This window comes from Acanthaster planci, linkage group LG07 (genome assembly GCF_054643075.1).
Source record: "Acanthaster planci isolate LZ-2023a linkage group LG07, COTS_SCS, whole genome shotgun sequence".
NCBI lineage: Eukaryota > Metazoa > Echinodermata > Asteroidea > Valvatida > Acanthasteridae > Acanthaster > Acanthaster planci.
The window spans coordinates 16168486-16194981 of record NC_141783.1 but is presented as its reverse complement, the minus strand read 5'-3'; the positions used below and the strand labels follow the sequence as shown (position 1 = coordinate 16194981).

Below are 26496 nucleotides of genomic sequence, written 5' to 3'. Positions count from 1 at the left end.
CACGGCCAAGATCTCTCGGACCTTATCCGTCACGAGCTCCGGAGCTGTCCTTGGAACAACCGTAAAACCACCGAAACTCCGAATTCTAGTTTTCAATCTAAGACGCATCGAGAGCTTTTTTCCCCTTAAAGGTTCAGGGTAGAGGCCGTTGAAAAGAATGTAACCCACACACCGCCCGAGGCGGGCTGAAGAGGAGGATTTTGCTCTCGAGAAGTCTTGAGTGACGCACGTTTTCAGGACCGTCCGCGAACTCGGGTGGTGCTCTCTGGTATGGTTTAATTCCTTATGTGACCACGAAGCATTGAGGGATAAATAGGGGCGAGATGTAATTGGAGGTCAAGGGTCGGGTTCTTTTATCCTTTGACGATGGACACAGTACTGTGCGTTTTTGTTGGCAATAAACCCAAAGAACATGCAGCTCTCGAACAAGAGAATTTATGCATGAAGATACACATGAAAATGAACAGAAGGTGTCAAAATCAGAAAATTAAAATCCTACTGAAAAGCTCCTATGTGTCTTCAGAACAAAACGAACATTATTTTACGTTCGGTCTCCAGGCCTGTGCGCGGTAAACTTCCAACAAACACAATCTAATTCAGGTCGACTCCCCAAGGGAGGCAATAAATTATCCCAAATTTAAAAAGCTTCGAACCTCCGATTGTTAACTGGAACATTTAATGGAACGACCACATTGGCTTCTGTTTGTGAGCATTAGGGGGAAAAAAAGAGAAGGCCTTCTGTAGAAGTCACAACTCAGCAAGAGGCGAAATGTTTCGACAGCGAGATGAAAATCAGGAAAACAAATGGTGGCGAAATCCCTGGGAGGGAGAGTACCCGTTTCATTTTTCAAGCCTGAAATTTAGGGTTTGATTTCACGCGTTTTTTTTCAGTGTGTGTGTTTTTATTATGTCCGGTCACGCTGCTTTAACGGGTTGCACCCCCACTGTTTTCGAAAGTGTTTTTTTTTTTCTTTCGCTGTCTTTTCCCTTTAGCTCTGTGCCGTGGCTCGTGGAATGATTTGTGTTGGCTGTTATGGCACTCACGCTGTGAGGATGCAGGGGGTGTATAATGATGCAGTGACTTTGGGACAGAGAAGTATTGTGTGTTTTTTAAGGGAAATGAAGAACATTGTTTTTTTCCAGCCATTTAATAGGATTTCCAGTTTTGCACCATGTATATTTCACCTTTTCCTTGATTTCGCCATTACCTTGATGCTTCATTGTTTCTGGCTTTCACGAGAAAGCAGAAATCACTGATGTGAGAAATCCCGAGTATTGGATACCGAGTGGGATTCAACTCTCGAGAGGATGGTGTCCAAGGCTTTTCCGAACGCAATAGAACTAGACGCTTTCTTCCAACAAGTTTTCTTCGCTGGCTTGTACCAGACACGAGGCCACCCTAACCCATCGTACCACCCGCTCAAGTCTACAAGCACAACGACTGTGCCCCTTCCCTAAAATGAAGATTAACCCGTCAAGTATATTCCCATAGTAAAATTACAAACGAAACAGATAAGCCTTGGGTACAGGAAAACGCTCAACGGGGGAAAGGCAGTAAAGGGGACATAATTATTATTTGTATTATTATTAGGGCGCACTCACATCCATGGAAGCTTATTCGCCCAAACGGTGGCCTTCCATAAGGCCCTGTCATACCATTTAAAGAAAATCAACTTTAAAAGCTACATTAAATTGAATGTAGGCCTACTTTAAAAATAAAATACAAATTAACAATACTAAGATTTTAAAAGATCACAATGGAATGAAAATAAACAGTAAACGGTTAAGTAAAATTAGTAAAAGAAATTTAAAACACCACAAACAGCACATATAAAACAACACATTTAAAACCAAACACAGCACAATACAGTAAAAATATAAATATATAGTAAAATAAAATAAAAATATAAATACTATAAATTTTACAAATGAAAAAAAAAACCGTATAAGGTTGAATATCCTGTTTTAAATTTCACTCTTCACGTTCACAAGCTCCTCTCTGGTAGTCCCAGGGGCGCAGCGAAAGCATTTTCTTGGGGGGGGGGTTGGTGTTCGCCAACGTTGCAACGTGTAAAATTCACAAAGAGCGGAAAATGTTAATCCGTACGCCTCATTTCATGCTTCAGGGAAAACAACCTATATCGTTCGTGTACCAATTTTGGATTCATTTGACGACCGAAGCTCTATTTGCCAACTGGAATTAATGACTGGGGGTGCCCACACCCACCCACCCCCATCGCTACGCCCATTGCTACAGGTTCCCTTTGTTCGTACCCCAGTTTCAGTGCTAAAAGGAGTCGCCCATATCAGTTGCATTAGTCTAAGCAGTCGTATATTCTTGAGTAATGCCTAAACCGCTCAGCTTGAAAGTGCTGAACTTGTGCAGAAAAACTACAAAAAAAATCCGAAGCAGACTAACAGCGTAAGACTCGCCATACAGCTTGATTTTTTTTTACAAACAAAATGAATTTAGGTTTCCTTACAAGCCCAGTCTCTCAAGAAATGGACAGACCAAAATATCTAGTACACCGCTATATGGCTCTAAAACGATTCGGTTCTCTCGTTTGCTGTTAGATTTTGCAAAAGCCGTATCCCTGCGATGTGCGAAGTTGGGAAGAAGTCTCGATACAACAATTACAAGGCCACACCCGGACCCTGGACGGCATTAAACTTGCCGAGCGCCTGAAAAGAAAATGATTAAGACATATTCCTCGCACGGGGACATAATCTAAACAAGGGCTAGGGATATCATACATGTCATCGGCATTCTATTAATCGCAATAATTCTGGCCTCGATTCCGCCGCTGCCCTGCAAACCGCTAATATAATCGAGAGCGCCGGCCGGCCGGCCCCGTGACTGCAGGGCAGACCGGGGGCCGTCGATGAAACGATTATGAGTGACGCTTCCTCCCCCGAGGGAGTCGATTCTCCCCCGGGGGGGAATCGATACTATCGCAAAGCGTAATTACACGGACTCTCGACTCGAACCGATATTCGATGGGGATAAGAGTACAAAATGACAGACAGCGCACGCCATGAGAAAGAATTTGTCTTAATTTCCGAGACAGCAATTACGGTTGTACCATCTTACAGCGCCTGCGTTTCCGACAAACCAAAGGTGTTGTGTTTTAATTTGTCAAATCACAGCAACTAATTCTTTTACAGTAAAACTGAGTTCACGTTAAACTAAAGTGTCGCTGAGGAAAGGAAATATCCCATTGTTTTCACACCTGCTAAGAAATTCAAAGCATGAATTTTGATAGCCAGAGAAAAGTTCGAGGTTTTCCCTGATTTACGTGTGTTCGAAATAGTGCTACGGCTTCAGGCAGACGAAAAAGGAAATGATTTTGTTACCATACCGGTACTATAGGCTCTTCTTTGAACCTATCCCTTATGCTTATAATGAGAGCAAACTTACTACTTAAAGAACTTCGCTGAAATGCCCTTGAACACCGACACCCGAAGAATATTTAGGCAATATCCCTGTTTCCACAGAGATCTCGTGTGTTCTCGAACTTCTGTGTTTTCCAAGTCGCTTGATTACTTTTACAAAATGGGTACGGAAAGAGGGAGGAACAAGAAGCAATTTAGTTCAATGGCCGACAGGACATCGGGTAACCTGACTTCAGTCCTCTCCTCACCTCACGGGAACTCACGAGGCCCCTTAAATCAACGGCTACTAGGGATATATACACCCCTTCAAGATCAAAAAAGAGGACAATTTCATTAAAGTAAAATAGCTGCAATAATTGGTGAAGAAAGCCGGGTAATTATGGGTGCTTATATGCATGAATTTAAGAGAGGATAATTTATCAGGTTCCTTTCTTCTTTTTTTTTTTTACAGCCTTCACCCGTCACGGTAAGGGTGCTGAGTTACGGGATTATAGTCTCGAACCGAGCGAGGCGCCGGCTTACCTGCGGTGCAGCACGGCGTCTCGACCCTCGATCGTCTGCCACCGTGCCCCCTAAAAACCGTAATTTCGACCGGCAATTTTTTTCCTCCGGATTACCGATTTACGAGCTGATGATGTTACGATGGGACGAATAGGGGCAGACTTATAGCCTAGGAATTTGGTGAAAAAAAACCAAGGCCCCAGGATTACGAGCCCAGGGAGAGCGGGAAAAGTCAGTTTTTACTCACTCTTCTGGTAAACTCAATATAATCATTGGGATATAAGACGAAGTGATTTATTTATTCCTGGTATTTTGTCCGCAGATTTATGTAATTTAGGAGCGCTTACACAGCGTTACATTGGATAGGATAACTTGAAAAATGACCCCAACGATCATTGGGGAAACCTTGCACGGAATCAGCAGGATCGGCCACATCTCCTATCCGCGGATTACAGCTCGGAAGGGATTCGAACAGCAGCAACTAGAACAAGAGACTTTGCGCTCGATAGACTGCGGTAAACGTAACTGCCTTAGCGTGTTGACGCAAAACTTTCACGCAAGTGGAGATAGATGAATCTTGAATGCAGACAAAATGACGAGGAACGGAGAAGACACGGTAGTTGTGTTCAAAGCAAAGTACAGGAAATAAGCATTGTGGGCAGCACTTAGGGGTCTAACAGAAACACTTCTTCGCTTTAGTAGGCCTATGCAACAAAATTATTGTCAAAAATAGAAGACTCGTCTTACATACATAGGCTCGGATCACTTTAAGAGATACAGCCCTTTTCCTGTATGCATTATGATTATCCAGCTCTATTAAACTGCATCTACAATCTAAAAACGAGTGAGATGCGATTTTTGAAAACTGACAACAGGCCCTATTGTACGCTCTTACTTTTTTCAACTGTTTCAATTCCGAGTGTACAAAGACACTTCTCACGAAATCCTTAAAATCGTGTTGATTGTCAATTAAGTCACTACATTATTTCACACCTTACCCATGACGCGCGCGAATGGCCGTGACGTGACCGTGACGCGTGACGTGAAACGCAAACGAGGCCAAATAACAGCACGACCAGGGCCGGGCGTTTAAAAAAAATGCACATCACGCAACGCCTTGACAACCCTGAGATGAATTCTGCTAGAGGAGGGCACACTGGTGACATCACAGACCTCTGAAGCCTCAACCCTGCTAAATTGTTTTTTTCCCTGGGACCTCACCATAAATTCGTCAACTACTTGGCCAGTGTATTTTGGCCACTTCTGAAATGATGAAACGACCATAATGGCTACTGTTCGCATGAAGCGATTTTAAGTCAAACCCCACATGGAAGCGTACATGTTTTGTGTGATTGATGCTGAAAGTACACCAAATATGAAAACAAAGCAGTTCCGATCACAACTGGAGCTCTAAAATGCCTTAAATCTCTCAAAAAAGGGCAGAAATCTGATGATCGCAAAGTGTTGGCTGGTAGCGATTTAGGCCCGCCAAAAGATGACTTACTGTTCTTATTTAAAATATTTTGTCCCAACAAAGAGGCATTTGGGGTCCTCTGTCTGAAATGATCGGAAGTCTGTGGGGAAAGTATTGTGTTGCAACATTTCAAAATCCCCGCACCAATTTAGAAGCGCCCCCTGGCGGCCAAACCTAAACAGGGTGGAAAATCACAGTTTAGTTCCCCCCCGCCCTCCCCATCACACCCGACCGCCTTCTCCAAAAATTGTTGCTGAGTATCGCCTTACGAAAATATGAAATTAATACATCTGCGCCGGTGTCATGTTGACGCGTCGCCTCGGCTGTGCCGGGCAGACTTGTCAGTACCGTCACGTTGCCGCACCGTATGTCGTGAATCAAGAGCCCGTGTCAGCAAGGATTCCAAAGTTCAGCTGTAAGAGGTTAATATCTTTAGTCTGATTCTTCCCCTCAGGAAAGAACTGCGGCCTGGCGTCTAGCTATCGAGATTCATGAAGATTTTTGGGGTCAAAATTTTGTTTCCCGTTTTGAAGTTCCCCAATCACAGTGGCTCATTCAAAATGTGATTAAGTTAGGTAAGCTTGAAATGATTCCCCCACCGTTGACTTACTACAGACGATCAAAATGCAAGCAGGTTAATTTCTGGGGGCACTTTGCGAGAAACAGACATTTACCCTAAACCTTTAGACCAACTACATGTATTTTGATTTAAACATTAACGTACTCCTAGGAGAACAGTGGTGATTTTTCTTGCCAAGAGAGTGAGGAAGCATAAGTGACAATTACAGGACAACCGTAAAGTGTATAGAGGGTTTGCATGGCTGCCATTTTGCAGGCCAGTGCTTTTGTTCCACAGAGTATACACACAAAGGAGGCTTCCCTGTGGAACAAAACAACTGCCCTGCAAGATGGCTACCACGCAAAGCCTCGACAGGGCAAACAGATACCAATGACTCCAATGAGGTTTGGAACACGCAGGCATGAACAGCACTCAACAAAGTACACTAGCATAAGCAAGACACATTATCCCCCCCCCACCCAGCCTCAACGGACAATTTGGGGCTCAAGCGCACCTGCCTTGAATGCTGCACAAATCCCCTTCCTTCAGATCACGCAGTTGGCAACGTGTTGAGTACCAATCTCACAGACATTGGGAATATTCCCACAACCCAAAGACATACAACCATCCTTCGCAACTATGTAACTCGTAAATATTATAAGAAGTACGCCTGAACATTTCTCAACGCACTTGAATTATTGTCACTCGTGTCATGGTGAGCCAACTGCACTCATAACTCAGTCGCCATGCGACCCGCGCGCCGGCCCAGGTGGACCTGCTCTCCACGTCACACTTTTAGAGTTTATCACCAGAGAATATTCTTCCCGTTACAAAAAATAACAATAATTGAATGTGAGACTCCAAGACACCATTTGTACTCACTGGAGGCTCGAAAACTCCGACTTGGCTGCGACGCATGTACCCCCCACAAGATGCTGACACGGCACTGTATAACGCAAATCTTAATAAATTACTAGTTTTTGATCAACAGTGCAACAAAGGAATCATTACTTGAAAAAAACAAAGACAAAGCGTTCGCTGCTTTCAACATACACTTTTCTTGATGATGGCAACAACACTGGAAACTCTACGTGTATTCATAAGTGTGATGTCGGCCTCCTATGCGTGTTTTATAGTTTTGTCCCATTTAAATTTTAATGCAAGGTTCCAATTTACTTTTAAGCCCACACTTTTGGTAATTTGGATCGAATCAACAGACCACATTTCGTGCATACAAATTATGAAAGAACTAGAAGTTCAAACCCTAACCCTAAAGAACTTGATAAGGACATGTCTGTCAATTTCGGCAATGGTCATCGGAACAGTAATGCAACTGCTTGATCAGGACTATAAAGTTCAAAAAGCGAATTTCATGTAGCGCGTTAATGACAACAAACAGCTGCGTTGAAATATGTCCATGATGTTTAAAGCCTATCTAAAAACAATGAAAAATGAGCCCCGTTGCTCTAAGCATGGAGGTAGGAAGACGTCCATGCTCTAAGTTGCTAAAGGAAGAACAAATGGGAATTATCTTTGTAAATGATTGTAAGTTATGTATGAGCTCCTCGGTTCAAGTTTTCGCATAACAGTCCTGGACTGGGAGAGTGCAAGATTTATGGGAAAGCAATTCGATTGCAGGTTTACAAGCGAGCGGTAATTTTTTGTTGGGTGGGGGGGGGGAAGGTTCGAAAATACAACGTCCTCTGAATTCGAATAGGCCTAGTGAGTGATAAAAGTTATTCAAAGTCAGGGCGCTTTGTAACACTTGAAAAGAAAGGCTTTCAAGAATATTGCCGGCTTAATTATCCACGGCAGAACTGTTTAACAGCTTAAATACTGTCTCGAATCTTCCTCGAATTCATATCGCGGGTAAGTCGTAAATGCCACTAAAATCAAAGATCATTCTAATTACCCCCTCCCCCCATAGATTAACGGCGTTCGGCAACAGTCGGGTTATGATAAATCTTTCATCTCAAGCGTTCGGGCTGCTGACCACTCACGGCTGGTGTAAAAAGAAAGTCCGAGATACGAGGCCGAACGGCAATCGTGGACGGGCAGGTAAAGAACCGCTGCGGGCGGCAGCGGCTCGGCCTTAGATCACACTGACCGCAGTGTTTCACACCCTTCGTCTGGACAGATTTTTTTCTTCTTATCAGAGAATTTCTCAGTTCAGAAGGTTCCGAAATTACTGCGTGAGAACTATAGCTAATCACGAGCGAGTTGTAAACCTGTCTGATCGAATTAGTGCATTTTTTGTCGGGGCGAGTATCAGTAGTGAATGTGGTGGGATGATGAGGCATATTTTTTTTGATGGGGGGGACTGCCAGGTTTGACCTCTGAACCTTGATTGGCGAAGCAGGGACCTGCTTTCGAGGGCAGTGACCCAGGATTGTACCAATTACGAGTTAAGAACAACCTGGTTGTGTCTTGCCATACAATCTCCACAGAGAGCATCGAATTCTACAATAAGTACCGGTAACTCGTAACTCTATTGTAACTTTACAATACTTCACTTGCAAACTTAGTGAATGTTCTCAGAACTGACTGCCATCAACCAAGAGAGGGCGCTATCAATTTCAATCGCCACTGTAACACGCGGGTCACATGTCAATGATACGACCGTAAAATCTCTGCACAAAGCCAATATCGCCCAACCGTCGAATTAAAGGGACTTTTATCAACGTCACCAAACAAATTCACAGACAGCATCGCTTACGAGAGGCCTGTAAGTTGGAACTACTTTCATCCTTAGGGGTTCACAGTTCAGGTCTCATAAAACGCTAGAAGTTGCCTTTAAAAAGTCGCACGTGGCACAGGTGAAACCAAAAAAGTCATATTGCCCCTAAGGCAGCGAACATTCCAACTGACTTCAAAGTCAGAAAATATCCGCCCGCATCCAGGTGATGACTGAGGCCTGGTCCAGTCCTGGGTCGGCCCAGACTGCCTCCAGGTGATGTGACAATCAGTTCAATGTCTTACCCCAATGTCTCACGGTTCCCATGAATTCCCCATGCATGTTTGTCTTGGTAACTACTGTACATGTTGTGAGCCTTATCATATCTGAACAGCATTATACTCTGATCTTTCTTAAATAACGATTTCATGCCAAAGCACACAAAATTATACGTTAATTAGATTATGATTTTTTTTATTACTGGTGCAGTATTTTTTGCTACCAAACTGTAGTATGGAAATGAAGTTGATACATATATTGATATATTCCAGGTCATTTTTCATAAAAACTATACAGAGTGCATCTCCTGTAATCAATGTTTACCAAGTATATAGATACACCTGTTTCTTGATAATTTCTGCCCGACCAACAGGTTTTACTATTATTTTCCCCAAATCGTATGGAACCTTTAGCGGTTATCTCTATACGTATCGTGCACCGGCACAGATCCCATATTATGTTGGGATGGGCAGCGTCACGTTGTGCGAAAAAAATTCCTAATCTGAGAAAAAGAACAGCACCCCCCAAAAAAACTTCGAAGTGTCTCATTTAACATGCTGCATTTGATATGTGAGTAGAGTACGTTAAGATGTATGCAGAATTTGAATACGCCATGAGTGGACAAGGAAAATTGACCTGTGACCTCCTAAAAAATACCATGTGCTTATAACAGAACATCAATAAAATTTATATACCTCTGTGGTGATTGCCTAAATTTTTTTAAAAGTAGCACTGGGAATATTCTATGTTCTAAAATTTAATAAAGCCCTGACATCTAAGCTCTCAGATCTGAAGGCGAGTTTTCATTCTGTTTGCTCTTTGGGGGCGGGGGCTATACTTCCGTGTGTTGTCTTATGCCATGATCTAGTCTCCAACAAGTGTGTTTTCACAGGAGCCCCTCTGCTATTGTTGAGGTTTTCGGGGTAGGATCTTGCCTACCTGTGACCCTCCTTGGCACATTAGTGCCGATTAGTGCCAACAGCCATCAATCAATCACACCTTCTCTTTCCCCCTAACCTAAACGTAACGACAACAATCTGGGGTTTACAGAAGCTGCGATAAATACGGGGGTCAATATCAAAGGGGGATACCGTCCCGAGCTTGGTGGGCCTTGCCCAAGTGGCAGACTTGGTGTCGCTGTCAGTATCGCACCGTTGGATGACACGGCCTGCTAGTGGCCCACTCAGGCCGCCCACATTGTACTCCGGCCGATTCATACAACGCTTTCATCAAATATCATCGCTATAATGCGGTGTTTATTTACGCTCTGAGATCCACGCTCAGAGGCACAAAATCTTAACTTTCACTTCTAACAAGGATGATTTCATACGTACCCTCTCAATCGTTTCCGGGTCCACAGCCTGTAGAGACTGTGTTAACGCTCTAAAAACTGCTAAAAACTTTCAGGATCATGTATTTTTAGCCAGCTTCACCAAAAATTAATTTCTAGAAAACGAAGTCACTTTACACTATTTTATGCTTACGTGTAATTCCTTTAATCCATCGCATCTAACACTATTAACACCCTGACTAAGTGCGAGGAGCTTTGCTCCCCCCATAACTTCGAGATTTATCAACTAATCCGTGCAATAGAGAAATCCACTCTAGTCTAAAGCCCCTTGGAATGGCAGACGCACTGTACCAGATATAAGAAAAAATCACAGCCCGCCAGTCTCTACAATACTAGCAGCAGTACAATAACTTTATCGCCATCAAACCGATTGCACATTATTAAACACTGTGCCTGCATTCGTTCGTAATGCAGATACCAATTATTGTTACAAGACACCGAAAACCAGGACTAATAAGTCTTCTTTAAGTTAAAAAACCAAACAAACGCAGGACACGCACTGGCCTTGTTTGTTTAAAAAAACTTCTCAATCCCATGAACGGCCTGCCACCCCTTTTATTTTACTTTTCAAGTGTCCTTACCGATGATTAAATCACCGTGGTATCGGCTGTCCGATGGCTGCGAATACAATCTGTGTTTTCGGCAAGCTCATTGCCCATGACGCTGTTTATTTCTTGTACAAGTTAGACTCCATTCGAAACGCCGAGAACAAACAAAGCTTGGTCGTGATTTTCTCGCCGCGAAGGGGCGTGGAGGGAGGAACTGCGCATAACCACTCTCGTATAGTACTTTGTCCTCCTCCCCTCTTCTCCTACAAACGCTTTTTTGACGTCTCACAATCAAAGCAAAAGACGGCATCAAAACGCTTTGTCCTTGACAATTAGTCTACTGACTTGTACGGAGTCTATGATCAGTTGAAATCGCGGTAGCCCTCGCTTGCACCTGGCCAAGGTTACCGCGGTTACAGCGCGATCAGACTTCCGGGCATGGTTTTTCGTTTGGCGCCGATTTGAGGATAGGTTTACATTTTCAAACGTTTGGTTCGGTATTGTTGGGGCTAATTGTCGAATTTACATCATACATGCAGTATTATATCCAGCCTTTAAAAAGAGATTTGATTTAGTCTGAAGTATTTCCTCTGGCAATAACAAAACCAAGGGAAGACGTTTTAATGTTTTTTTCAAATGCCCATTTTGACCACTTCAAATGCAATTGAGTGAGAGAAAAAGATTGTGGTTGCTGGTGTCATTTCTGGCGCCATCATCTGATGCCTATCTCGACTGAGTTGACACAACTAAACACCGGAGTAAAAAGATTAAAAAACCTTACACATAATGGAAGTACAGTGAAAACGAAAAAAAAGAAAAAAAAGGGGGGAAATAATTTTTCATTATGTCACTTCCGATGCTTTATTTGAGGAGGATACCAGATGTATACGAAGGCCATTCATAATTCAGCCGCTATAATACATTTGAACTTTCCCTTCTCGGGATATATCATAATAGGCCTATGTGCACGTGTTAGCAATTTCGTGCGCGAAATCTTATTTGTGTAAAACACAGTTTCAAATACAGTTTGCAGAGAGTAGCCTACTTGAAAAAAACCGGTTATTACATGCGAATTATTTCCCAGAGAATACCACGATAGATGATGAAATGATTAATGGCAACATAATATGATACGACACGATATGATGAGAGGATTCACGGTGATACACGATACAATGATGATAGGATAGGGGATGGGATGGGAAGGGATGGGATTGGATGGGAAGGGATGGGATTGGATGGGAGGGGATGGGATTGGAAGGAATAGGATTGGATGGGATTGGATGGGAAGGGATTGGAGGGGATGGGATTGGAGGGGATGGGATGGGATTGGAAAGGATTGGATAGGAAGGGATCGGATTGAAAGGGATGGGATGGGATGGGATAGAAGGGTTTTTTTCCCAAAATGCAAAAAGTACCATACGGGTACCTTTGAGAATCACTCTCTCCCGGCACCAGGTTACCTAAAATCCCTGCAGTTGAATACAACCGTGATCAGCCACAGTGAAAATTCTGTTTGGGTACACCCAATATACCCAATATTTTATTCTTTAATATTTCATTTATTTTTCATATGGATAGATATTGCGCTCTATGGAAATAACCCTTATGTTCTTTTTATAACTTGAATAAAAAAGGCAAATCAACACAAACACACAAACAGTGTTTTGACCGGGGGGGGGTTGACGGTATAAAGGCGTGGATCTCCCGCTTCGGATTCTAGCAGTCCAGAAAGGAATTTTACTGAAAACATAGGTGAACTTAACGACATCCGATATTTTCTTTTTGTAGGTGTGGTTTTAGCACTACTGTGAATAGGCACTTTTTTCTGGGCCGATTTAGTGGAAAACGTAAGATGACTCAGTATAGCCTGCATGTGTCAAAACTTTCTTTTTCTTCAGAAATTCCTCGAAGAGCTTTACGAAAATGCATGGTACGATAACAGCGATGATGCAGCAGGAAGAGGGCAAAGTCCTACCTAGAGCCCCATCAGGGTTAAACAAGTTACGCAGAACCTGGGGTGGAAACCTTCATCGACTTGCTCAATTTGCTTGACAGATACACGCCTCACACTTCAATGATATTTAATTTCAGAGCGAACAAAGAACATTGCAGTGAACGCCGAATCTTCGAGATTCACCGCACACGGCAGGCTGTTTTTCCTTCAGGAACTGTCGAGCGATATAATGTTGGATGTGGCTCTCGTGCATTTTCGGCTTAAAAGATGGGGGTTATTTTTCAAAGTTGACGGGAGTGCGTAGGTGAAAATTATGGGAGGACTATTTTCCGTATAAATGTACATGTATCTCCAACCACGGGATCACCACTTTGCCATAAATACAGAACAATTGTTGCTTGAGACCCCAACTGCCCTTGACTGCTCTGTAAATTTCAAAATGGTGGTTAACTTCTGCCTTAATTAACAGATATTTTTTCTCAAACAATGCATGTAGCAATTGTTTGCAGCCATTGTTTGGCATGCACAAGGGTTTATACACTACGAACACAGGGCGAGGGTTCCCCTTGCTTTCCCTGTTTATCTGAGTGACGCAATCTACATTCAGCATTCGCATCTTGGCACAAACAGAAAAAAACCCTTTTAGCTTGTTATAGTTAAGCTCTGACGACAAAGGACACTGCGTTCGATTGGATGCTTCCATATTTATTTGAAAAGATAAAATCAGAGAAAACATATTTTCTTTAGATTCCAAACTTAGAGGTGTTAACCAACGTGTCTCCTACTTCATGCGTCCCCGATTCATTTGTCAATTGCCTGGTATACCCAGCAAGAAATGAGACCGAGGGGTACCCCCCCAACATGTTCAATCCCCATACACATTCCAGACTATTGTTACTTAACACATCCCCCAAGATGTCTGAAAGGAATTCCCCAGATTCCTGCGAGACAATGACCAACACAAAGAAGGGGGGGGGGTTCTCTCCGTCTCATACCTTGCTGCATATGCTGCCTGGATATCATCGCGTCGCTGGTGAGGTATTCATCAGCCAAGCCTTTTGCACAAAAACGACAGCGCTCCAAAAGCCAATGCACGTAGGCCATTAAAGAGTTCGATCCCACTCTGTGAAATTTACAGGAAAAAGCGTATTCGGAGGGGGGTTGACCTTAAACCCGATATATAGCCGATGAAACGATCGTCACCCGGTCAATTTTTCACGCACATATTTCATGACAAAGTGACGGGGAAGCCACAGACGAATCAGTGGCAATAAAGACTCACCTCTGACGAGTGACTTCAGTCGAGGGTCGAAATCTTCCTTTATCTTATTTGCTGACCAATCCTTAACGGTTGCTTTTTCTGACTAAGAAAACATAAACCCACAAATGAGAGGTATTCTAATTACTCAAATCACACCTTACAAACCCATGTTGGCATTTGACACCGTGCACTGCCTGCGTCAATTCTTTGTCCACGTATGTCTTAATACTACAATCACCAGTCTGATTTCTGGAGCTTTCCTGTGTAAAACTAAAATCGTACTAATATCAAAAAAATGAGTCAACAAACAGTATTACTTTTATTTTTTCGTCACTGGTACCTAAGTGGCGTCCAACAAACGTGTGTTTTTTTAGGGGATGGGGACAAGGGGACCTATCTCATAGTGGGGGAGAGGCAAGGTGGCCATTCATTACATCAAGAAGAATACCCCTGGGCTTAGTTTGGGTTCTGGAAGAAGCACTGGAAGGGCTTGAAAGACAAAACACATTAATCATGGAAAACACTGCCTAGATCAGCGTTTTTTGGTTATGATATCGCGAGTTTATATGACCAAGATACAGTTGTAACCAACAAACTGGCGCCGGGGAAAGCAGCACCGTTACGGCCCAATGCAGGGCCTGGCGGAACGGATCGACTACGCGGAACCGACATGCGGCCTCACTTGATCTGCTGCCTGGTGGAAACAAATTTGACATAACGTCTTGAAAAGGGCCAGCCACAATACAGCTTTACAATTGTTTTGGGGTACATACAATTCGTGGAGGGGTCATGGCTTTGGGTAAATATTTCCTCCGAGCGAGACTCTCACTCGATGGAAATGCTTTCCACTCTTCATGCTCGTATGAAACGCCTGAGACCTCACAGAGGATGATGCTGGGCCAGATAATGCACAGAAAACGCATTATACGCCATACACCGTATACGGTTGAGGTGAAAGCTCACTTGTCTGACTGATTTTGCTACAAAATTTACAAAACAACGCCAAATCTGTGATGAGCTAAAGTTATCCATCTCAACAGATTATAATGTCTTCCAAATAAACAAAACAAAACCACACAAGTATAAAGGCCTTTCACTCGCCAAAGTCTGGAAAAACAAACGACTTGAAATACGGCCACGGCACTCTAGACATCATGCCCCCAGGTTGAACAAGCAGCTGTGACAGTGACAATCGACGTCACGTGACTTCTCTAAACATCCCCAAATGTTTTCCTCTATCAAGATGATTTACCTTTAGACCCCAGACACCTAAGCCTTCACTGACCAATATATTACGCCAATGTAGTCCCCTCCCCCCTAAAAATCTGTAAAATCGTTTGGTAATACTTCAGGGGAAATTAGAACAATTTCCGGTCTGGGTAATAATATCATTCTGCACATAAAAATAGGTTGGCTGAGGTGCTGGAAAACACCTGTTGGCAAGGCTCAATGCCATGTGGGCAGAACATTAATGGCAAGTCACTGGTTCGGCAATTATTCAAGTAGTCATTACTCCTATACCACTAGTACCACATCTTGCCGGTTTGGCAACGACACACGAGCCACTGGATCGTTTTGAGTTTGGCTAGACGTGGTTCAAGACCAAACACTTCTTGATGGGGGGGTCCTACCTAAGAAAACAAGACAATGTTCAGTTACACATATTTGCCAGAATTTGACCTGACTTCCGAAATCCGTGATCGTCTCTTCTTTGGGGAGTACTGGGAAATGTCCATCGTGCCAACTCTCTCTCTCTCTCTCTCTCTCTCTCTGCAGAAAGCACTTCTGGGACAAAGTATTGCCGAACAGTCTTAACTTGTGCGTCGGTGCCAGCAGGAACTGCTAAATTATTACGCAAGAACCCATTCACGTGAAAGATGATTGCAAGTGACGCCTCTGTTCCAGCTCCATCGCTCACAGAGCCCGTGTCGACAATTACAAACATTTAAACATTTGACCAGGAAAAATCATGGTAAAGAGACTCAACAACAACACCTCATCATACAAAAAAAGTGTTGAAGCAGAAAGCGAAACTCATGCAATGTCATTTTGCCCCTGCCGACTGCCGACCACCGTCAAAGTGGTGCCAAAACTGGCAACAGAGAAAATGGACTTGCGTGAAGTAATTTCAGACTCCCGTGTCTTATTTACAGTGAGGCATAATTGGCAGAGAATCACAGTGCTGGTGATGTTTGAGGGAGAAGGTTGACCTTGACCCTGCACGTTGTCTCCTCTTTCGCACCCTCGTAGCACTTTTCAGTGGGAAAACATCTGCAGCGGCTATTGACGCGTCTCCATGCATCGATTATCGTAGTAGTAATAGTATTACAGAGCAATATGGACGCAATCACTTTGAAACTGTCCCGGCCCAGTTGTGTTTGTTTTCAAGGGGGCGTGGTACAGCGTCAGGAACCGAACGGCATCCCCTGCATCTCCTAATAACAACATTGGGAAGGGAAATCCGGTCCACCTTTTACCCGACACGGCTTCTGCAATCTCGGTCCCCAATTCCCACAAGTTTTGCAAGGCAAGCCCGTGTCCCAACTGGCCCTAAAACCAGGTCATGAACTATAATCAATAGTTTGTCTCCCAGGAGCGAGCGAAGAGAGGCCGGGGCGCACCATTCGCCTCTGGCGGCGCAGGGGCGAGGCAAGACGGGGTCGGTGTGGTGACGAGTGCGCGTTAAAAAAAAGACCCCGTCTAAACTTCCGACACAACATCCACAAGTCGTCCAAAATGATGACACCCGACTTGCAGACTGTTCCTTCTTTCGGGCTCGGAAGTGGGGCAACACCTCTGGCTGAGTAAATGGGAAATGGTGCAAAAGGCCAGGGAGCGCCGTGTACGGTCGGCTGATTTCTCGACTTCAAAGCAGTCCCGTTGTAGGACGGCGGAGAGGCCTGGTGTACCTTGTACGCTGAATGAAGAAGTCTTACCAGCATTACGATTCACAGAGGAATGAGTTCCTGACAGAAAAGGATGCAGGCAAACTAATTCTGCACGGTCCTAAGGGTAACTTGAACAGCTTGAAAACAAACAAACAAACAAACAAACAAAAAGTAAACAACCGCAAAACAAAAAACACACAAATCCATCTCTGTGCATCTCGACGATTATCGACATACAAGCATGAAACTCAGTAAACGAAGGATTAAGAAGTGGCTTGGGCCAACAGTAACTGTTGTATAAATAAGCATTGCGGACGATAGTAATCGAAATTTAGAATACATTTGGAGAAAAAAAATTCACAAGAAATCAAATGATAACATCACCGCACGTCATGTCCTTATTGTCAAAGCATTTGCGGCAGTCTAGTGAATAAAAAAAGGTTTCCTCTGCTTATTTTCGTCAAAGGGTTCTTATTTTTGTGCTTCCCACGAGTGGAACAGGTGGGATTTTTCACCAGCCTCGAACTTCAAAAAGTCCCGGGTCTTGAGAGGAGGTTGCCTCCTCGTGGGTGGGACACCGCTCAGAGTGGAGACGACGGAGTAATTCAACAACTGAATGATTGATTCCGGTCGAGCAATTTGGAAGTTTGTAGACATGTATTTAGCCGACTTCAAATATTTAGACAATAACTATTAAGCTTCCACCGATAATGCAGTCAGAATTATACAAGCCTACATTTAAGCAAGTTAACATTCCATCGATTATTTATTGCTTCAAACCACAACAGTGAATAACATTTTAAAATTGCATCTTTTTTCCCAAACCTGAAAGCCCATTCTCAACTTGCGCGAAAAAAGGGAGGCGAACTGTAAACTAGATGTTTGATGAGAGAGCAGGGTCAGAAATTTAGTTAGATTTTTCTTTATATTTTTGGAATAAAATACACTGAATAAACATTGAGAATAACCTCTACTAAACAGTTCATTCACGAAAATGATCTTAAACCTGCCTCACTTAACCAAAATAATCACAAGGGGGATATGTGTGTTTTTAATGAATTTAGACACCCCCGTACAAGTTAGGTGACTTTTTTTTCAAACATGGGATCAGTGAGAAAAACGTTCAGTTTACAGACTGCTAAAGTGCATGTGCACACAATGAATAACATGTACATGTACGTGTACATGTATATGTACACGATGAAGCCCCTTGGACGGAGTACCGGCATGCTTTGTGTTCAGGCCTATGTAAATGCAGGAAGTGCCGGAAACTTACTGTTTGCTCTGGAGGTAAACGAAAGGCCGAATGATTGATTAATTTCTCTAGACACTGTGCAGATATGATCACCGGAAGGGGGGGGGGACTATCACTGTTTTCGATTTCGATCACGTAAACAGAGGTAAAACATGTTTGCACCTATCCAGTAATCAAACGCACCTTTTATAAATACACAGTACGTTTAAAAATATATCACTGTCGTACTGCTCCGAGGAAGAGCATGAAGAAAATGGGAAAAAGGAAATGTACCATGCTGACTTTAAATCGCAACTTGGACCCAAGAAACAAAACAGTGAAAGGTCGTTCCAACCCCAGGCTACTTCATGTATCATATACTATTTCATATTTTTTATCATTAACGATAAATAAAAAATGGGAATTGCCATCTGTACTGAAAGACTGTGAAATTTCAATTGTCTGATGTCCCCGAAATTCTATACATTTTACAGAGCACTGGCCTCGTTTCATAAAGCTTGATTGTGGATAAATGCTTGTCACAAACTGCTAGATCGTTCCATTTGAATTGCCCGCAGACGCGAGTCCGGAATTGTAACTTTGTAAATGCACTTCAATTTTCCGTTCCCCCTCTACAGTTTAAGTGTGAAGCAAGATACCATGTATTATGGTCCACATGGACGAGACGTTCCCGGGCAATTAAGACATCTTGCCTGGCAGATGTCAATCCAACAAGAATTACTTCCCACCACTGCGGGATTTCAGCAAAGTAAATCAGCTTCCAAACTAGGACCAGGCCCCGTTTCCGGTTCGTACTTATTGAAAAAAAAAAGCGACCCGCTCAAAAAGTCGTTATGGGACGATTTTCGCCGCGTGTTCATCCTGTGGTTGTGCCGGGCGTGTGGGTGTGTGTATGCGTGGTGCCCCTTTCGTCCTTGGTAGCGTGGTGGCATTTCTGTCACTTTTTTTTGGTAATTAGAAAGCTGACGTACACGTGTCGCAAGTGTTTAATTTCACGACCAGGGTTAACTAAGCAAACATGGTTACTTCGGGAGGATGAGTCATGCACGGAGACCCTATCAGAAGCAGGAACAAGCGAAAGTTGAGATCAGCAAGAATCGGTGTAAAACACAGCTTTCACTTGAGCACAGCAAAGACGATAGTGTCGAGCGAGAACCGTGGGCAACTCGTCCTGTAGTGTAGTAGTACATGCACTACACGTAATGTAATGTATTAATGAGGTTAGGGATAAGTCAACATTCTCGTAAATTGTTGGTTTGTACTATTGTGCCAAAATGTGACCCAGGGGTAAATGAAAGAGCACAGGGTCTCATGATTCTCACAATATCTGTCAAAAGAAAAGTAATTCAATATAGCTAAATTAATTAACACGAAGCCAGATGGTTGCTTTACATTACATTAACGTGGCCGCACTCCGCCGCACATGTGTCGAGCGAGTTACTCTCGTCAAACAAACAGTTGTGCATTTATTCCCCGTGAACCATGTTTAAAGTAGTCGACGAACAAGGTCGCTGTACGCGGTAACCATTTCTCACAAACTGCAAACTGTACACGCGTCGTGTTTTAGCGCCAAAAAAACCGCCGCCAAGAGGTGGGACCAGCGCTCAATTCCCATCGGGCGCAAAGACTGCACCATGTATAAGTTTATCTTAGGCGCACGACCCCAGTGACCTGCGACGTGTAATGGACCTCACATTAACCCAGTTCAGTCATAATTTGACTCCAGGTCTGCCTTATAAAAAAAAAAAGCGGGTGCTCGCACACTGCAAACACCGCACTATACCACAGCGCCATTCCCACAATGACTTTGAAGGGAACCAGCACATTAACCCACTCCTGAAATGACCTTAGGAGGGGAACATGATGTATGATAGTTTAAACGTGGTCCACAGCGAAGGCCATTACATGGAACTGAGAAAGCAGATGCGACGTACGTGGCATGACGACCATTCCAAGCTTGTAATAAGGTGCTAGTTATTCTGGGCAAAACTCGGACTTAATTGCTCGTCATAAATTGGGAGAATTAACAGGCTTCCTACATGCATTCTGTGTTGATAAGACTGAATTGAAGTAAAAATCAGGGCAAATGAAACTTATCCGCGTAAAATGAAAATTAGAGTTCAAGGTATAGTGTAGACTCTCCGACGGTCACGGCATTATTTTCGCGTATTAAGTGAATTTTTAAGACACGAACATTCAATTTTTATCTGGGCAAAAGAACTTGTATGAATCAGAAATCGACACGATACCCAAATTAAAGCCCTCAGACAGTCACTTTTAAGGGCGCCAAATGCGTATCCACGGAAACGGATCGCTGGCAGCCGCATTCAGCAACAACGAGCCAACCGTGATTACGACTGTTGACAGAGAGGATTCAGGTCCCGGAGGAGGGTGGGGAACACACGGTATGACTGTCAAGGCCATGGAACCATCAACCAGTGTAACTTCTCGGACAAACTCCTCAATAGTCGAAACAAGCCCAAATAGCGTTATATTATTAAGGATTTCTATACACAGTCGAGAGTCATTGGCCCAGAATAGAACGTCTGAGGTCCGACCATGATATGATCATGGAGCAGGGCCAAGCAGAGTCACCTACTGTTCTAGCACAAAGTGCAGGGTCTGAGTAGATGCTTCGTGAGTCGATTATGGTCTTATACCCTTATAAATAGTAGAGAATCCGTGTGAATACAGCGTCAGTGGTTGAATCCGGGGTCCATGCATTGAGTATACGCACGGAGGAAGGAATAGTTGTGCACAGCCTTGACCAAGGCTGAGCGAGCGAGCGGCCGGTGCCGTAAACCATAACTCACGGCATTACTCATGCTGCTCACTGGCTATGGACAGCGTCCATGGTGTGAGACTGTCAACACGAGTTTATTTAAGTATACAGCCTGTCTACAGACTTTATTCACGATGAAGCCATGTTCTACACATTGTAAACTTTTGGTCGAGATGATACCCGTCTACTTTATGATTGGCGTGCGTTCCAAGCCCCCCTGTCAATATCTTTAAAATCTGACTTACAAACACAAGGGTTTTATGTAATCACAAACTTGAAATTAGTCATCAGAGTAGACATGCACCAATTTGTCAGGAAATTTTAATTTTATAGCTTTCATTTCTACTTTCAATATCCAAACACGATTTTCAATTTCAATAAGGCTGACCAATGAATAAAGTTTATTCGCCAAGTATAGAGTCCGTATATAGTTGAAATACACAACGCTTTATCCGAGGAAACAGTCCAAAAGCCTACGACTGTTTTATTAACCAAACGTCTTTATCCACGACCGCGCCAATACAAACATTTCGCCAAGGAAAAACTTAACACGATCGAAAAAAAGTTTACTAGCAGAAGCTGAGAACATGTAAGTTTGTAGGCCTATACCCAGAGAGATAAATCTCTGTGGACAAGTTTGAGCGGCGACTGTCGTTAACTACATGCAGCCTATATGGTTTAACCAACACCGCCCGAATGATGGATGGTTTATACCATCTAGTAGAGAACTCTATGACCATTTAGAACCAGGCCCCCGGGGTATGGACGCGCCGCTGGTTATCAATGCAATAGCCAATACAATTATATCAGTACGGATGGCCTAGGGAACCGTTCACGTGAAACTAACTCTGCGAGATGTCATTGACCGTGTAGCCAAGGGTTGCAGCCAAGAGCAAAATACGAGTTCGATTAGCTTCTGCTAGTTGATTCGGTTTAACCTCGTCCCCACGGTCTCTCGTTTGACACAGCACACATGTGGCCATCGCCAGGTCAGGATGGCTCCGTGTAAGCAAATCGGACGCACCCAAATACGGTAAAAACTAAGGCCGATCGAGTGCGGCTATAATGTGCGTGCGCGTTGCTCATTGCAATGGTTTAGTGGTCAAACTTGTAGTTCGCGCTCGAACTTGCCCTGAGAAGGGTAGAGGGGCCTTTTTTATTCGCATGATAATAATGGTCCCATGCTGCACCACCTACAACATTCACACGTGTATTTCCTTTGCAGGTTCATTTGGCATGATTTTCTGCCAAGCAGCTTCGCGACACAGGCCCTTTGTGGACTCATGTCGGGAGATTCCACAAAAGGATAACAGCACCCAAAGAGCCGATATCGTGCCACTCTAAAACATCAACGCGCGCCGATTGCGAGATTCGCCGAATTTGCGTCGCAGAAACCCGTCGGTGCGTCTCTAGTGGTTTGCTGTGAGACATCGGACGTACCGACCATACTGAAGCCGACATTGCTAACGGTTTACCTGTAACAAGACGGCACTCCTTCGCAAAAGGGTCCCCGACTGCTAATCACAACATTCCCAACATGGGCGAACGGCTATAGGCTGGTTCCAGGCTCATTACGTGCTCAGGGTGCATACATGGGCGTTTGATGAGAAGACTGAAGTCAAACCAAACTTTATAATGTGAAAGGGAACCTTTCCCGTTTGTACACAATGCATGTCTTTTAATTACTTTGAACAGCCTTTACTAGTTAGAGAGAAACCTGTCGGCTCAATTAACTGAAAGGATACTTTTGACCCATCCCTCTCTACAAAATGTCAAATAATCGTGTACAGAGGAAAACATTCGGCAAGGACTTTCTGTCATTCAGAGCATCCACGTTCAGACTGTCAACGTTAGTCACTGAAGTTTGTTTTGGCCCTGACACTAATAGACTATGAGTCAAATCGACACGTTTGATAGTCAAAGTTGGATCGCCAGCCTGTTCCAAACATAGCCAGGTTGATTGTCGGTCATGGAAACCGAATAAAATCTATCAACAATAACAACCCTGTCCTGGCCCTTTTACCGTTGACGGTTGAACCCATGGAGAACCCTGACAGGTTGTGACACGGTGGTTTGCCTCTGTGAATCCATGCAGGCCACATTCCGGCATTTTTGGTGCTCTGAAAATGTTCGACATACCGGTAAATTTCAGACGTTCATGAGAAATGCTAGAATTTATAAGAATTACTCGTGATTATAATCTAAAAGTATTGGTATACATTTTTTTCTATTTTCTTTTTCATATCAAACTTAACTTAACCCTCCCCCCAAATCATACTGCGCGTGCTGCAAAGAGTAAAAAAGAATGGAGATGGGTTCCATGCGTATTTTTACCCTGTCCAGTTAGTGAGGTCATTGATCCCAACCCCAAGAAAAAACGAAGAAATATTCCAAATGATATACTCAAAACATAGAGAGCACCTCTTCTGGATTATAGAACGTAAACTCAATTACAGTGATGTACTGAGTTACTTAGGCAACAGCGTTATAACTAATGTTAGCAACTATTACACAAAAACAACAAACCTGGAAAAAACTAACCAGCAGCTAATTCGCAACAGCAAATTAACAAAACAGATCGCTGCGCAACGCCTCCAAGTTTCTTTCTTTGGCCCGTCGAGCGCTTGGCGGGTCTTCAACTTTCAAGATGGCACGCGGCTGGGTCCCAGCGCCCACACCTGCCAGAGCTTAGCAAAAACAGCTGGTGGGCTGTCCTAAGCTTGGCCGGCCCGGTATCTGCCTTGTAATGGCCAGAGCCCGGACCACGACAGACCCATTTCCGTGGCGGGGCTCGCAACCCGGTGAGCTGCCCAAGCCACCTTGATCGCCCGCTCCGTCCCCGGCGGTGCCTTTGAAACTCCGGCCGGTGATAATTGTGAAATCTGCTCCTCATTTTGCGCCAGAAATGGCTGCCATTACAGACTTCTCTCTTTCCCCCCTGCTCTTCTGAGCTGCCACTTTGAGAGTGTAATTGAAATTATTACATGAGACAACGGGGTGCCGATAATAAGCGGTAAATTGGCAACCTGCTAGCGGTCTTATTAGGGCGCATTTGATAGGTGGCCCGGTGACAAATTCGGCAACGGGTATGGTAAGGGACATCAACACGAGATGTACGGCAGCACACTGCTGGATTTTTTCACTCGGAGTCATTCTCGGATTTTGACCCACAAAAGAAAAAAATCTGACCCAGTAAAAGGAAGCTCAATTCAATTAGTATTCAATGGCAAAGTGTTTCAGTAGCCATGTGAAAGGGCAAACGAGAAAACAAACAAAAGGAGAGCCGCCACATTGTCGTGAGAGAGGGACGTTTTCTGATAATTGATTAAATACATTTAATGACCCACCAAATGAAACCAAAGCAAAAGCACCGAGTAAAAGTTATGGCACAATCTCCCTCTTGCTCGGCCCCCACGCACCGTGTAGTTCCTACTTCACTTGGAATATAGCCTATCATGTGATTTAGTAGAAATAACCTGGAAATGCTTTCGAAATGTAAATTTCCGGGTAGCAGCCCCCCCACACCGACCATTATCCGTTTGTATACTACCTCCCAGCTGTCCAAGTTCCAACCGAGCCCGAAGAAAGTGACAAAGACTGTATGCAGAAATTACAGTCCACCTTCCAAATAGCTCTTAAAAAGCGGTTTTACATAAAAAGTCCTTACTTTACCGACATCTCCCACACTCGATAGGGTATCACATAACGCCCACACCAGTCCTGGCCTCCGCCCAAGTTCAGCCCGAATTGGCATAGCCGTAAAGACTGAGTGTACTGTGACTTATAAGACTTGACGAAAAACAAATACATAAACGTTTTTCCCTCGATAGTATACCAAATGTAAAAAGGAGGACACGACTGCGAACCCAACACCCCTGCAGCTAGTACGTCACGTACGACGACCGAAATACAATTGAGGTTAAATATAAACATAATACACAAACATTGCCAATGTTCCATTCTGCTCATATTGTAAAGGGCGAGTGTTTGATAAAATTCACCCACACGACATGGATTGCCGGAGAGGCACCAAAATTGTCCTTTTGTTCGTGGCATTGGTCTGATCATGGAGGTAGAATCACACCTCCATGGTCTGATGAATGTGAGCTTGTCAAGTGAACAGCCAACCTGCCACAGAAAGAGGTGGCCTTGACGCTTCATACGTACACGTGACTCTCGATTTCTGCTGATAATGGTACACAGAGTTGTTACAACAGAGGATTATCTCACAGGGCAATGTCAAATTCTAAGAGTGCTACTATAGTGCTTTAAAGCACTAAAACGTGTTATTAGTGTTAAACGCACTCACACAAGACACAGAATTACTCTCTAAACTTCTATGAACCCTTTAAAATGTCGACCGGGGATGTAACAAAAAAGCACCAGATTATTTACCGCTGCATGTATCGAGCCACACACATCATACGAGGCCAAGGCCAACATCTATAATTCCAAATCATCGCTACTAACTCTGAGGGAAAAAGTACTGTGTGAGAAACTCAATATGTATAGGCGTGCATTGTATGTGAAAACCAAGCCAACTAAATTGAAAAGTAAACCTTTCCTGTCAAACTACTGCGAACCTTAAGTTCATGTCATTCACTGTGCACGTATTTGGGAAACTTTTCTGATAAAAAAATGCCTTGCTAAGTGAATTCAAGGAGGCTATCTTCGGGCTGAGTTGTTCGATTCTTTCATGAGTACCTCCTTCATCAATCGTCCATCAATATGCCTCATTTAGCCACCGCCGATGGCTACCCATAAAAAGAAGCAAACATCCGTGTCGAGTTGACCACCAAAAATAAACACACCCCTGACTGTTTCTTGGGTTAACTTTGAACTATTTCAAACCATAACGTTGAGAAAATAACGTAAAACTAACAGTCTAAGAATATATTGAACCTGAAATTGTGGGCCTTTACCTCATGGCAGTTCGGAAAAAGGCCGTGCTTTGTGCTTCCCTGCACAGCGACGCTGCGTTGTTGCTGGAGTCATTCGATTGAACTGGTTTGTTGAGATATATTTTCGAAAAATTAGCGGTAACAGCTGAGAGTTGAAAGAAAAAGTAAAGAGCAAACTGCCCTCTACGGTTTTTATCTTAATACTAACAATTTTAGGGAGGCAGATCTGAATATGACTAGTTTGGCCAAGTATCTCGGCCTTTATTATGCCATTCTGCGGTGTGCTGTAGACCGTACTGTAGGAGTAATGGGTATCCTGGTTTGGGGTCCCAGGAGATTGGGATTTTTTTTAAACGAAAGCTCATTTTATTTCACCCGAAAAAGAAATACCCCCCCAGGAAGGTGGTAGCAGTGGTGTAACTACTGGGGGGACGGGGGGAACATGCCCCCTCCTCCGGGTGCCTCCCATTTGAAAGCTGTGAATAATTTCCGTTGAGTTTACATAGCTTTGCAGCTGCAGCTTCTTTTCTTGTGGTGCCCCCCTTGAAAAAACGTCTGCACCCCCAGGTGCCTCCCGGACATCTTAGCCCTTGTCACGCCACTGCACTGGGTAGTAGTGCGGTGTCCAAAGGAAATGGCAACGTGTCTCCAGGGGGAAATCTAACACTCCCTC

The 26496-nt window shown here is 43.7% G+C and overlaps 1 protein-coding gene across 7 annotated transcripts in view; it reads right to left on the bottom strand.

Annotated features, from left to right (window-relative positions):
* LOC110980221 (centromere protein P-like) overlaps positions 1 to 26496 on the bottom strand; it is a 124427-nt gene that overhangs the window by 20975 nt on the left and 76956 nt on the right. For 2 of the 7 annotated variants that reach the window (XM_087138642.1, XM_022236684.2), the window contains exon 4: positions 14019 to 14096. The exons of the other annotated variants lie outside the window; for them this stretch is intronic. The gene's annotated coding sequence lies outside the window, so the exon portion shown is untranslated. The remainder of the gene's footprint in view (positions 1 to 14018; positions 14097 to 26496) is intronic. 7 annotated transcript variants of the gene reach the window in all.